Raw genomic sequence first — 13869 nt, 5'->3', positions numbered from 1 at the left:
GAGGAATTAGAGGTACAATTTTGCCTTGAAAAAATGGCCAGGAAAAATGATGGTGGTGATGCAAGTGATGTGAGGTCCAAGAAGAGGGTTGAACTTTGAAATGGGAAACAGCAGAGCTCTAGAGTCCAGGTGGGAGGAACAGGACCCGGAGAGGAGCAGTGACACCTCCCCTCTTCAATTAACAGAGGAGAGAAGAAAGGATAGATAAACAGGCAGATGCATGGGTCCACATAGTCTAGAAGAATGATGTATTTTCCTTCTGCTTTCATCCGATTGGTGAGGTCTGAGGAAGGCTATCCGTTTATAATGTAAGAGGTATTGTTTCTTTTAAAGAATGATAAAGCAGATTTGCCATGGAAACCTAATCCTAACGCTGGGCATTATCAGCTCTTATCCAGGTTTGTGAATTAAAGTGTTATTGCAGATTGGGGTTGTTTTATTTTATTTTTTTATTTTTTTTTTTTGCTCTCCCCCCAAATTCAGCTCTTCTGATGAGGATGTAGCAAAAATAGACAGTTGGAATAAAGTTAGAGATTCTAAAAGTGTATATGACTGTAGGGGGAGAGGGGAAATCATTGAGCACTCATAAGGAGACAACACTAAAATTGGAATATAGAATCTAAATTGGATATGGAAGGAAGGGAGCAGTAGGGGAATGATGGTTTGCTGAAAGCAAAATTTGCATCAGGTGCCATTCCAAGAGAGATGATACTTTGGGTTGGAATAGGAATGTATACTAACTGGAGTCCAGACAGAAGAAATAGGACAAATGGAAATAGAAACAAACTCCAAAAAAGCAAAGCAGAAACTCTTGTCTCGAACGAGGCTTCGAAGCTCTGACATTAGAAGTTGTGGAGTAGCATGGTGGCAGAGAGGAACAGGGTGGAGCTTGCTCTGGACAGAGGTAAAGCTGTGGGCTCTCCTGGAGAATAGTCATATTTGGAGGGTACTGGTTTAAGGTGAGGAAAAACACCCCAAAGTGTGATAATTTCTTAAAAAGTAGTTGGTGTTCAGATACTGGAATAAAGGGATCAGTTTGCCAGCTGTTGAAGATTCATCCAGGCCTTGTGATAAAAGAAGAAGCATTAAGTGAAGTTAAGTAAGTATCATTGTTTATATTATAGTTTTGACACCTAAGATTCCCTTGCCGAAGTATTGGAGTTTTCTCCATGCTTCACATCACAGGAATCTCTCCTAGGTCTCTGAGATCCTGTTACTCTCCAGCACTGAGTTAGTAAATGCATTGCATTGTGGGAGCAGCCCATCTTCTTCCATAGACATCAGCCTAATATATTAACAGCTTGCAAAACAGGGTGTTTCCAGCTTATAACAAAATTGTCAAAAGTACTCATACCTTTTTATCAACAATTTAAACACAAACTTGCATACAGTTGAGTAAGATTTTGAACAGGTTCCTCTTGTGCTCAGAATCCAAAACCTCATGTTCATCCACTGTAATCTCCTTCACCAAATTCTGTAATCGCAGATCTAAAAGGCTCCCTAGGTAGCCTAAAAGCTATAGTTATAAAACAACAGAAGTGAAGTATGAATTTACACAGCAGGCAGTAAGCTCATGAAACTTATTCCCCTACCTGGCAGAATAAGCTAAAAATACAGCTTTCTATATATTTTTGGATGATAAATTTATAATAGGTTATTAATGAAACTAGAACATTTAGTATATAATCCTGACTTTTCTAAGGTTAAAATTGTGTAGAACAAAACTGATTCCTGCCCTCACAAAAATGTATATACCAACAGCATTGAAAAATGACTTCTCCTGTGATTAATATACTATGGACCTAAAGAACAGATTCAATTCTCTCTCTAATAATACTTTACATGGCACCTACATTCAAAGAAAAGAGAGAGCAAAAATATTAGTCTTATTCTGTAAAATATCACAAGCTGACATGCTTCCCCTCTCCTTAATTTCAATCATTCACATATCGTGCTTCGGAAAAAAACAAACAAACTTCCTCACCGTAATTTTAAATGAAATAAAACTAAAGTTGTTGATAAAAGGCTGTGGTTTGGTGAACTTATGATAGATAAGAAATAATCAATTTCAATCTTAACATTTTTCTTCTATTTCTGAGAAAATCATGTTATCCAGACATTTAAAAAGAGATAGGGTAACTGTTGCTGAATCTATAATTGCCAAATAGGCTGTCAGTGTGGCTGGTTTGCAGGGGTATATGTCCAGATCCTGTTTAAAATAAAAGATGTTGAATGTAATATAGAAGACTAATGGTACTGCATAGCTAATATCAAGTGAAACACACAACAATGGAGAAGCACAGTAGATTAAGAGGGACCTAAGGATTTATATTTTACGGGTGTGGACAGGTTTCACCACTCAATGTTGGTTTCCTGGAACATGGTTCACATTGCTGGATCTAAGGCATATGGAGACATGGTATAGCCCTGGCTTTAAGACAAGAAGAATAGATGTCACTGCCAAATGAAAGAATGAATAAATAAGCACATGTTAAGATAATCAAATAATCCCATGTGTGTAGCTAGAGTTTTTCTGCTTTGCCCACAGTCAGGACAAATCTTTGTCACCCGCCAGTCCCACAGCCGCTCAGACCCAACCAAGTAAACACAGAGACTTATATTGCATACAAACTATATGGCCGTAGCAGGCTTCTTGCTAACTGTTATTATAGCTTAAATTAATCCATTTCCATAAATCTATACATTGCCACATGGCTGGTGGCTTACTGGCGTCTTCACATGCTGCTGGTTATGGCGGTGGCTGCAGTGTCTCTCTGCCTCAGCCTTCTGCTTCCCAGAACTCTCCTCTCTCCTTGTCCCACCTACTTCCTGCCTGGCCACTGGCCAATCAGTGTTTTATTTATTGACCAATCAGAGCAATTTGACATACAGACCATCCCACAACACATGTGAGCACTGTTTAGTTGATTCAGTGGTCCATGTTCTCCTGGTGTCCTCTATCCCCTCCAACTCCTGTAATCTTTTATCCTCCACTTTTGTGGGGTTCCCCAGTCTTTGAGGTGAGAGACCACATGGAAACCTCCAATTCAGACCTTCTTTCTGCATGTCTGGCTTTAAGTCTCTGTACCCACTCCCATCTGATGCCAGAGGAAGCCTGTCTGATGATGACTTGGCAAGTCATTGATCTATGAGTATAGCAAAATATCATTAAAAATCATTTCATTGACTTTCTTTTGTTTGTTTTTGGCCATTCTTGTTTGGTACAAAGACTGAAGCCGCATCCACAGAGTCTGCATGGGTTTGTACCAGGTCATCTGAGTATATGTTATGGCTCTTAGCTTGGTGTTTATGTGAGATTCCTAACAGTGGGAGCGGGTGTATCTCTGACTCTTTTGCATGATTTTGAGAATCTTTTCCTCCTTTTGGATTGCCTTGTCCAGTCTTAATAGGTGGGCTTTCACCTTCTCTTACTGTAACTTGTTTAGTTATGAAGTAACAATGAAAATAATTTTATGGTTGGGGGTCACCACAACATGAGGAACTATATCAAAGGGTCGCAGCATTAGGAAGATTGAGAACCACTGTTATAGAGGTTATTTCCTTAGCATTATTTTAACACAAATTAAAACAACAATGGCAAGCATTGATTCAAAACCATTAATTACTGAATATAGCCTGGCATGGGGCTCAAATATGTAATCTCAACACTTGGGAGGCTAAAGTGGGAAGATTGCCACAAGTTTAAAGTCAACCAGAGTAGCACTGTCTCAAAAAGAATGAATATATAGACCTTCAGACTTCACAAAATACATAGTTTAGAATTATATAAGAAACATGCATATTTCTCCTGTTTATACATTAAGTAACAGAAAATTAATTTTGGAGAAAGTAAATGTATAAAACATTCAAAGTCTAGTTAGCACATGGTTTAAAAGATGAAAAAAAACTTCACACATATGATATATACACACATCCAGGATGTCAAATCTAACCTAACAGTATATCTAGTCAAAGCTTAGAAAATGCAATGTCCCAAAATGTTACCTACAAAATCACATTTAACAAAATTCCAACCAATACGTCAAGAGACTTATTAAAGGAAATTATGAAATGATTCTAAAATGTACACAGAAGTGCAAAGAGAAAAAAAAAATACCTAAGACGATCTTAAGGTGGAAGAAAGAGTGAGATAATTTACTGTACAGGTTATTAAAGCCATTTAAAGCTCCAGCCATTCAGAACTGCAGTATTGGAAGAACAATAAATAGACCAATGGAGTCAGACAGAAAGCTTTCAATTACCGAGCCTTTCCAGGTAGGTGAATCCTTCAAGAGAGCCAAGACAGCTACCAGCAGTGTGTAAGGCTCATCATTCTATAAATTCTGTTGAGTTGAAGTTTTGTGGATCCAAAATAAATTAGCCCCTCTTTATACTATTCACAAAGATTAATTCTGGGTGTCCTGTAGATGTAAATATTATGTGATATAGCTACACTTCCCAATGATAAAATCAGAGAATATTTTTATGAATTTTCAATAATCTGTATTTCTTAAGAAAAAAACACAAAACATACTAATAATTTTTTAAAAAGAAAAGACACCTCCTGGGTGCACTGGGGATGGCTGGGGATGAGAACATGAGGGATCAGGTTGAGGAGTTGGATGGAGGGACAGAGTACTGAAAGAGATGACTGGAAAAGGGCAGGTATTTCAGGGTCAGGTAGAAATCCAGTGCATTCAGGAATCTACATGGACTACCTCAGCCAAGACTCCTAGCAATAGGGAATAGGGTGCTTGAACTGCCCATCTCCAGGATCAGATTGGCACCCAGCCCAATTGTCACCGTAACTGATGGAAACAGATGCAGAGACACAAAGCCAAACATTAGGCCGACCTCAGACAATCATGATGAAGCAAGGGAGGAAGGATTGTAGGAGCCAGAGGGATCAAGAACATCACAAGAAAACCCACAGAAAGAACTAACCTGGGCTCATAGGAACTCACAGAGTCTGAGCCAACAGCCAGGGTATCTCAGTGGGACTGACCTAGGCTGTAGTGGGTAGCCATTCCAGCTTTGGTCTGGAAGTTCCAACCCCCATTGAGGCTTCGGTAACTATCACACCTACAAGGCGGGGCCAAGAGAGGACCCTGAAGACCTGAGATCCAGAAGCGCTGCTCTCTTGGTTCCCAGACCCTGGACACTACTGGAGGTAGACCGAGCAGAGTTCTCCAGAGAAGACCTCCGGAATGTGCTATGTCTTTCCCAGACCCTGCGACCTACCTATCCCTTCATTTGTAAGTTACGCCACTAAATAAATTTCCCTTTTAACTACATGGAGTGGCCTTAATAATTTCACCAATACTAGGCCCTTTGTATATAGGTGATAGTTAAGTGGCTTAGTCTACTTATAGGACTCCTAAAAACAGGAGCAGTGGCTGTCCCTAATGTTTTGGCTGGCTCTTGAGAACCTATCCCTCATACTGGATTTCTTTGCCCACCCTTAATACCAGGGGAGGTACTTAGTCTCACTACAACTCAGTATGCCATGTTTTGTTGACACCCATGGGAGGCCTGCCCTTTTCTAAACAGAAACAGAGGAGGAGTGGATGAGGGAGAGAGAGTTAGGGGAGGAACTGAGAGGAGAGGAGGGAAGGAAAACTGAGGTCAGAATGTAAAATAAATAAATACTTTGAAAGAAAATGGATGTAGAGTAGTGATAGAGCATTTTCCCAGCAAGTGTGACACGCTGAGTTTGATCCTCAGCACTGCAAATATAAATAAATAAAACCATTAAAAATAGTTAAGTACTCCTATTTAACAAGTAATAATAGAAGGGCATACCAAAGCCAACAGGTGAAAGGGACAAGACATTTGCAACTTAGACAATACAAAGGACTTTATGTTTAACAATAATTACTAATGTATGCAAAATAACAAGAATAGGTAATACAAGTTTACAAAGTAGACAGTATCTTTAAATGGGCATTTTACAGAAGGAGCTTTGTCTATGCATGGTCAAGGCCAGCGCTTGAGGTTGGGTATTTTCCTCTCCCATTCTCCCATTCTCTAGACTTTAACTTTTGAGACAGTGGTATCCTTCTGTCTCTACTTTCGGTGGCTGGGATTATAGCAGCCACCCTCACACCAGGCTTTTTATGTGGTGGATTCTAGGAAATCTGAACTCAAGTCTTCGTGGTGGTTCAGCAAGCACTTTACCAACTGAGCCATCTCCACATAGCCTCAAGTTGGCTTCTATAGTCATAAGATACATAGGTTTGATGTATCCATAGTCATCTTCTACTATGTTGTTGACTTTTTGCTAGATTTTGTTTGTGTTTGTTTATGGAGTACGCACATTGTTTTTTTTGTTGTTGTTGTTTTGTTTTCTTTTTCATATGAGTAAATATTCATTGTACCATCACCTGCTGCTGGAAACCTGATTTCCCTCTTGAAGTATCTCTGGGTTTTCTTTTTATCCTTAATATTTTGACATTTCACCACATTTTGTTAAAGTCTGTCTTCTCTCCACTATTTTATTGCATGCTCAGCAAGTCCTTCAGCAAAGCATATCTGTTATCAATCCTTGGAAAATATGTATTCTTCCATTAACTGTTTATTCTTCTTTGTCCTTGTACATTTTGTCTTATTTAGTAGGCATTTCAATATCCTATTCTTTCAATTTCAAATTTACTGTGTTTTTAAACTGTTGGTACTTTTGCACTGCATTATGGGAAAACAATTTTGTCATCCTTTAGTTCAACTTTTTTCATTTATACTATTTTTAATTGAAATAGTATTGCATCACTTTCCCTCTTCTGTTTTCTTTCTTCAGACTCTTGCAGCTATCCTGCCTGTAAACCCTCTAATGTCCTCCAACTCTCAAAAAATAGCCTCTTTTTCATTGATTATTATTGTATGTATACACACACACACACACACACATATATATATATATATACATGTATATGTATATATATAAAAGTTTTAATCTTATTCTTTTCATCTTTTGGAAATTTTAAATTTCAATTATCAATTCTTATTTCCAAGAACTTTATGGGTACAGCCCTCTCTAGATTTATGTGGCATTATTCAAACTTATATAAAACACTTTCTTTATCACTTTGCTTCTCATAAATTCTTTATTGATTTTACATATTTTTAATATCAATCAAACTTTGATTATTGAGTTCCTGCTTATCTATGTACTTTAAATACCCTGTAGGACTCAAGTACTTGCTAAGGTTTGGCTTATAGACTCTGCATGATGATCCTGGGATCATGGCAGTGTGATGTGCTGCAATAGTCTGGCTAGTTTTTAATCCTTCCTTATGGTGAAAGGAGAAGATATGGATGTACTATATTACCATGTATCTCTATGCATCTCTGCCTTCTGTACTAGAAATGCCAACTTCCATTTGGTTGATATCTGAACTATTGCTCTTTAACATTACATTTAAGTTGTCATACTTAATACTTTTGTAACATTTGAGTCACACTATCTTTGAACTATTGACTCTTCAGAATCTACAATATTTTCAAATTTCCTATTCAATATCTCCCTTCAAGTATTTTCAGCTATTTGTCCTGCAGATTAACACATTTCTGACAGCCTACAACTCACTTGCTAATTTCACATTTCTGCTTGCATCTAGACAATAGTGCCTATTATCATTGCAATATTCCTATATATACACTATCACTGCTATATTACTGAGCACTTACTAATATGTCTTACTTCCTATTTGCATGTGTTCCAGTGGTCTGTCTTCCTTCTGTCTTATAACTATCTTGTAACTGGCATCCCTACAAAACAAACCCTCTCATCCAGCTGGCTGGAAGATTCTTTCAGCACTCCTTTCCAAGGTTCCCTAAACATGATGCTATACTAGACTCCATATCCCCTATAGTTGAGCCCCAGATTTGCTTTATTCCTTGCTGTTTCTTTATTTTTGATCACTTGCTATGGATATTGAAATAATCACTGCCTTTATATAAAATACACAGATTCAACTAGATAAAAAATGACAGCACATATTTCCTTGTGTCTTCAAAATGAATGATATCCTCTGTATTGCCTTCCTACCCACACATCATTGTAGAAGGATTTAAAATGACAGAATTAGTATTTAACTTGAAGAAAGGGGAGGAGTGAAGGTGAAAGCCCTGGTTGTTAGAAACTTGGCCTTGTATTATATATGGTGAATATTTACCTGATACCTTTACCCTATTTTGACCAATGGTCATCAATCTCATGAGACTTGGCTCTACTTTAGAATCATTCTGAAGACTTTTGAAAAATAGCAACAGCTAGACCTTGTCTGGTCCTGACACATCAGAATCTCTGGTTTTGGGTCCCTGCCTCAATAACTTTGCAGTGATCATAGGTGTTATAGTCTGCTCCAAGATTGAAGAACAACAGGTTTACAGCTCTGCTTTGAGCCCCAATTTCCACGACAGCATGATGCCCACACCTCTCACGGATTCGTCCACATTGGTTTTCATATTATTTGACCTCACCGTTACCTGGAGCATGTCTCATTTCCAATACTCTAGGCAAGTGGATCTTCTTTTAGCATTTTAAGAACAAGGCTGACTTGTTACACTATGGTTTCTCCTAATTGCTCCCACTTATCAGGGAATAAAGGAAAATATAGTTCATATCGAAATGGATTGGATATCATAACCCATCTCACTGGCCACTCTCTATACATTACGTACCTTCTATCCCCTCTGTAGTCAGAAGTTTTCCTGTGTCCCACCTGGTCCTGCAGCCTCTAGGACCCAAGTAAATACACAGAGGCTTATATTATTTAAAAACTGCATAGTCTATGGCAGGCCTCTTGCTAGCTCTTATATCTTAAATTAACACATTTCTATTAATCTATGTTCTGCCATGTGTTTCATGGCTTACTGGTCTGCTGGCATGTTGTTCCTTGGGTGGCAGATGGTGTCTCTCCTCTCCTTTCTTTTTCCTTTTGGTCTGCTTGTATTCCCTGCCTGCCTCTAAGCTGCCTTGCCATAGGCCAATACATCTTTATTTCCCAACCAATCAGAGCCACACATAGTTACAGCATGCAGAAAGACTTCCTACAGCACCCTACATTCCTGATTTTATAATCAAAGAGAAAATACAGTCCCTACAAACCTGACTTCTGAAACTGCTTCACTCTGGCTCTGACAACAACTGATATTTCCCTTTATGTAATCTATTTGTGAAAAGATTTCAATAGTGTTTTTGTTATAAACCCATCAAAGAAGTTATAACATGGAATGGCAAATGGTCCAGTGAGTAAAAGCAGTTGCTGTACAAGTCTGAAGAACCAAATTCTGAACTTGAGAACCCATATAAAAGCCTTGTCCTTTGACCTCAATGTAGGTGGGGAGAGACAGAGAAACTAGCAAAAACATTATCAAATATTACAAAGAAAAATATTAGAAGCTAAACAACTTAATGTTTGGCTGGAAAGATAAACTATAACATATATATAGGCCAATCTGATAGAGGCAGTTCCACAGTTGAGGTTCCTTATTCCCATTTACTCCAATTTGTGTCAAGTTGACACAAACTCACCAACACAATAAGGTATATTTTTCACATATTCCAAATGTGTATACAATCTCGCTGTGCTAATCAAATACCATATTGATTTTTACATCCCATTTTTACCTTCAGAATAGATAAGGAAAAATTGCAAAGTTTTCATAGTGATGTTCATAAGAACATAAAAGGAGCAGCCACACTGCCTAAATGAGACACTAACAAATATTTTATCAACACAAATGCTAACATGGAAGGGGGATTCTCGCAGGGCCCCATACCAATAATAATAATAATAATAATAATAATAACTACAAGCATCTACAGGATGCTGAGAGTGGTGAAAATAGTCATCACCAAGGATAAAGCCCCTAATTAGTGATCTAATACCTGTTGGTCAAACCTGAAATTATATATGTATAAATAACACTACAGGGACTGAGAAAGTAGTATTTATATATTCATTTTATGCCTTTATATATAATATATACATACATAATATACACATACATTGATATACATATATTGTTAATGTGCACATATTAACAATAACAACTAAAGAAAAAGAGGCTATGAATTGAAGAGAGACCAAGTTTAAGGTTATGGAAGATATTGGAGAGAAAAAAAGAAAGAAGGAAATGAAGCAATTATACTTCAATTCCAAAACACAAATAATTAAAGAAAATCTTATCAGCCACAAACAAAATGACATTAAATATCAAAAATTTGGCCAATGTTTTATGAATAAAACTTCAGCCTACCATCAGAAATACTCCTGTACTTTTGCTGCATAGATCATTACAAATGAATTCCAGCTGCAATATTTTGAAAAGTGTTAACACATCTGCTAAATGATAGCAAGTCTAAGAAGTTACTGAGTAAAATCATACACATGAGCCACAGGAGTATTTAAAATAAAATTTTACTATTGAAGGCTCACTTAATAGTAGTCAAGAATGGGAATGGAGATTATTATATTGGCTGAAATACACCAGGCAAAGAAAATAAAATAAAAAGGAAGACATGATCTCACTCGTATGTGGATTGCTGAAACAAATTTGATGACATAAACTGAAAAATGAACAGTGGTTTCTAGTATCTGGGGAAAGTAAGGGGAAGTGAAGTTTATATGCTATGAATGCACATAGCTTGATGGAACAAGAAGTCCTGCTGGGCTACTGCACAGTGTGATGACTGTAGATAACAATGCCATGCATCCCACAAAGCTAGAGCAAATGATAGTTTCACCATAGAGAAATCATAAATATTTCATCTGTTTTACCATAAAGAAATCATAAATATTTTATTAGAGAGTTTTGTTTAAGTTGCCTTAAGCATTATGCAGTATTTGTACACAGGTATTAAAACATCACATCTTATACAATAAAAGTGCAATGTTATGTTTTAATGTATCAGCTGAAGGGAGACCATCTGGGAGGAAGTAGAAGTTGAGATGGAGAACATGAGCAAGCTACAAAGATACACATACATATACATACATAATATATGTAATGCATAATATATATAAACCACCTCCCTTCTCCTTTGCCCCTTTTCTCCCTAGACTTTGGGAAGCAATGTTCTACTTTCAATTTCTATGAGATCAAACATTTTAATATCTACATGCAAGTGAGATCATGTGTTTCTTTGTTTTCTATATCTCACTTATTTCATATACATATAATATATAGTATATAATTTTATATAATATAATAATCATATAGTATCATAATTAACCCATTACATTATATGCTAGCAAAATTAATAAAATAATTTTTAAAACACAACATGAAGTTAAAGCCTAGAAAACAAACATGTAATGGGTATAGTTACTATTTTTCAATAAAATTTGTGTATATATTTGATAAAAGAGACACATTAACTGTTGGTTCTCACATGGTATAAGTCTAAGGGATAAACACAGCACTGAGCACTCCCAGTGGATTAAAAATCTTTAGGTAACTTGTACCTCAGGAAACATATGCATATATAATCATCATGAATTTCTATAAATTAAAATTTGAGACAAGACCTCAGTTAAGTATAGAATGATTGTGAATGAAATCCCTTTTATAAAAAAATAAAATGTACTCACAGTAATCTAAAGCTGATCATATATTTATGATGCACTTTAAATATGTACTGTCACACATCACATAAAATTTTATTCCTTCAATATATAGATGGCATCATTATTTCTATTAATACTAGTTTGCTGTATAATATATATATATATATATTGCTATATGATATATACAATTGATTTATTATTATTCAATAATTGACCCAATAACTGGAACTTTGAAACCACTTGGTAAGTATTTATTGACAAAAAAGGAATAAATTAACGTATTCATGTTGATTTTTTCAAATGAAGAGGCAAGCTAAAATATGATTAAACTAAAGAAATCTAAGCAATTATCCATTAACAGTATTAATATAACACTCCTTGCTCTTTATAGTAATTTGCAAAGAATATAATATTGTCCACAATCTTCCCCATGTTAGGGAAAAATTCACACTAATTTTTAATTCTTTTGCTATGGTCTCCAAAGCATAGCAAACACATCAAAACAGCCAAAATTTCAAAATTTGACCTCAATTTTTAATGTAACACTGTAGTAAAGCATTAAATTCCATAAAGAAACATAAGTAAGAAAAATACTGTAATGTAACTTAAATACATTTTCAAGATTTTGTATCTTGATGACCAGTATGGAAACACTGAAAGTAAAATATTTATGAATTGTATCAACACAGTAAATCAAAGAAGGTGCTCGTGATGCTACAAAAATTAAGCTCAGAACATAGAAAACATAAATAAAGAATAAGACATATCATTTTAATAAATTTTGCTTATATCCCAAAGTAAGCAGTATTCAAATGGAATCATTATTAGTTAAGCTTAATCAAATAGGGGATGAAAAAGAAATGGATGGCATGATCAAGAAAAATAACACACCAAATGGAAGTATTAAAAATTCCAAACCAAATCTTGACAGACTAATCTTGTTTTAGAGGGATGTTGTAAGTATTAGTCATGGTACAACATAACATAACAGCATGTAAGATTGATTCAATGTATATTTTATACCGCCAGTAGATTACTTTGATTACTCACACAATACAGCAATGAAGGTATTATTATTATTCCCATATCACAAATGAGGAAACCTAGTTGAGCTATAATCATGAAAGCACAATTCTAGTGCAAGGCTTTTCAGTTATGAGCTCGGTGACTCTGGGGAAATCATAACCTCTCTTAGCTTCAGTAACTACACCTATAATACAGAGATGATGCTTGCCCTGCTGACCTTCCACAGTTGTTTGAGGATGGCAGTTAGGTAACATGGAAAGTCTACATGAGTGGAGAGGTGCCTCAGAGATAAAGATTTTTGTTTTTTGTTTTTTACAATCTCAAAGGTGGTATTAATAGTATCAATATGAACATAGGCAAAGTTGTTCCGATCTCATTCCCTGGAGCCACACTAAAGTATGCATCTTGATGAAATCATTTCCTACCTGAGTAACCTTTGGAGAGCTGATGCTTTCACAGTTCAGTTTCCATGGTGGTAAGATAAGGATAGTGCCTATCTCAGAATCACTGAATATTGAGTGAGGCAACATATAAACAGTCCTGTGATCATGCTGATCACATTGCCTTCCTGTCTAGATAGAAGCCAGTCAACATTCACCAATGACTGGTGGGTCTCATAGATGACCAAATAATGCTCAAATTTAGTTATGTTCCTATCAACAGACCTTTATTAAAAACCATCACTTTGAAAGCAATGTGCTAGACATTTTAGGAGGCAGAGATAAATAACATAATATCTGCATCTGAGGACTCATAGCTGGCTGAGAGAAGAAAACACATAACTAACCACAATAAAAGATTGGGTGTAATATATAGGAGTCCAAGAGGGAAATTCCTACCATATTTCAGTTATGAAACCAATATTTTCTTGCTTTTGTTTATTTGAGACTGTCTACTACCTTAGTCTATAGTAACTGAAAAATGACATGTACGTATTTTCACAGGTGGTGTGTAAAATAAAAATTCATACTCATGTTCTGGATCCTGTGTTCCAATATGAAATTAAGATGTAGCTTTGCTAGTGACTTCTGGTCTTTGGGTGGCATTAACAACCTGTTTCATGGATGTGAATGAATTTTACCAGAGTGCAAAGAGATACGTGCTGACTCTTTGAAGTATATTGTTACTATTGCTACCCACATTAAAGTCAGGGACCTATGCCTGGGAATCAATCAGTCTTTAAGCATGAAACCAATCAAAGAGAAAAGACTAGTAAAGAGATTGAACCTGAAACCTCATTCCTCTAGGTGGCTATATGCCATCAATCTGCTGA

This window comes from Peromyscus leucopus, chromosome 8a (genome assembly GCF_004664715.2).
Source record: "Peromyscus leucopus breed LL Stock chromosome 8a, UCI_PerLeu_2.1, whole genome shotgun sequence".
Lineage (NCBI taxonomy): Eukaryota > Metazoa > Chordata > Mammalia > Rodentia > Cricetidae > Peromyscus > Peromyscus leucopus.
The sequence above is the reverse complement of the archived record's forward strand: the minus strand, read 5'-3'. Positions refer to the sequence as shown.